This window comes from Amphimedon queenslandica, unplaced genomic scaffold, assembly GCF_000090795.2.
Source record: "Amphimedon queenslandica unplaced genomic scaffold, v1.1 AMPQUscaffold_13472, whole genome shotgun sequence".
Taxonomy (NCBI): domain Eukaryota; kingdom Metazoa; phylum Porifera; class Demospongiae; order Haplosclerida; family Niphatidae; genus Amphimedon; species Amphimedon queenslandica.
Genome location: NW_003546292.1, coordinates 190,430 through 192,405, shown reverse-complemented (window position 1 = coordinate 192,405; position 1,976 = coordinate 190,430). Strand labels below are relative to the sequence as shown.

The 1,976-nt window shown below is 35.9% G+C and overlaps 1 protein-coding gene across 4 annotated transcripts in view; it reads left to right on the top strand.

Moving 5' to 3' along the window:
• LOC105312112 (deleted in malignant brain tumors 1 protein-like) overlaps nt 1-1,976 on the top strand; it is a 32,560-nt gene that overhangs the window by 26,449 nt on the left and 4,135 nt on the right. The window lies entirely within an intron of this gene.

The window sequence follows — 1,976 nt, the reverse complement described above, 5'->3', positions numbered from 1 at the left end:
TGTTGTATGTGAAATTGCATTACGTTCCAAAGCAAGCTCCTCCAGAGCCAGACAAGCAGCTCCTGCATTTCAAATGATATCAATTCCAGCACAAACTACAAGTACTGCAACTGGAGCTTATACACAATCCCAGCCTAATACACAAAATCAACTTCCTCCTCCTCCATCTTACTCAGATTATATAGAACAGCAGAAAGCCTATTCACAACAGACTGCTGCACCAATGGCTTATCCTGGTTATGCTGCCCCTTCACAAGACTATGGTTATCCTTCACCTCCTCCACAGCAGCAGGGTTTTGCTGTACAAGGATATTCATACCAGGGGCCACAAGAATATGGAGGAACAAACCCTGGTACTGATGAGTCTACTGGCATTCGTGATGAACCACCACCTTATTGAGCTTATTGATGTTATATGTTTTATATTTTTGTCAATAATGTATCCTTTTATTTCAATAGTCTATAATTGTGAATTAATGATGAATTAAGTAATGGTATGGATGTGTGATGTGTCCTTACATTTGTAAAGCTTCATGTGTATGCTCACACTTTAGGGTCAGTAGTGTTGGTGTATATAATGGTACTGGGTCATTGTCATTCAAGCTACATTTACTGTAAAAGTTATTATTATTATTGTAAAATTAAAAGTTATTGTTGAATGGATAGTTGGTGGTAATGCTTTCAATTGTAGTGATTGTAGTAATAGTATGTCAATTTTATTGACAACTAGAGAATGGGCCGTATCAAAAGACGGCAATGGACTATACCTAACTTTTATTTTATACTGTTATACACATGCTCTATAATACACTTGTGTTGTTTTGTTGAATCAATGTCATCTTTTTACTTTTGTTATTGTGAGTATTATCATTGTAATTGGTCTTAGCTCGTAATACAAGAGATAGAAATTAGCATGAACCACAACCTTCCCAGACAAGCAAGAAACTACCAGCTTACATTTAATGGCTTCACGTGTATGTTCACACTTTAGGGTCAATAGTGTTGGGCTGTTGGCGTATATGGTACTGGGTCATTCAAGCTATAGATCAAATTACTATAGGAAAGAGAGCTTATCTTATCAGCTTGGGATTTTTGATATCCAAAAGAGAGCTCAAGTGCATGTGTGCACTTGAACCATTATCTATGGAAGAGTCTATGGAGTAAATTTTATAATTATAGGCTAATAATGGTTGGTCACACCCAATTATGCAAGGTGTGGTTCACTGATTTGATTAATGAATAATGATTTTATTAATCTTAGCATCTCGAAAGTCGAGCAGAGATCTACAGATACATAAATGTTACTGGTGCACCCGACTAGTTCTCCTGAGAGACAGTTCCTCTTGATTTTACTTGTGGTCTGTTCCCACTTCAGTTTCATCAGAGGTATTTCTACCATAAAGAGTTTGATAGTCGATAATGACAATTCAAGTTTATGACATTGTCATGATTGTGCTAAGCCCACCACCTTGCTCAATGTATTATGGGCTGTTAACAGTTCGTGCTTTTATGAGGTTTTTTGAATGACTGTAGGCAGCCATAAGACTGTTTGATCTGGCTTCATAAGGCTTTTATAGTCAGCCATGTCTGTACGATGACTATGACACGTCCTAACTCTAGGCTAAAGTGTAATAATTTTGTTGATTTCAAGTTATGTATTTAGCTTGTGCGTGTGCTACTTTCTTTATTGTCATTTGTGAAAGTTGAATACTGAGGTTGATATTGTATTCACAATGATGTAATGTCATTTCCCATACCATTCATATTTATGTGATTGTAGTAGCATAAATTCCCTCAATGCATAATTGCATATACCCACACCTTTAACCATACCTATCCCATTTGGTGTATGAAATTGTAGTATTACATATACACATGCAATACATGTATCATGTATATTATTAAAATAAAGATAACATTTAGCTTCTGGTACATCATATGCAATCATGTTTACTCTACAATAGCAACTTGCACTA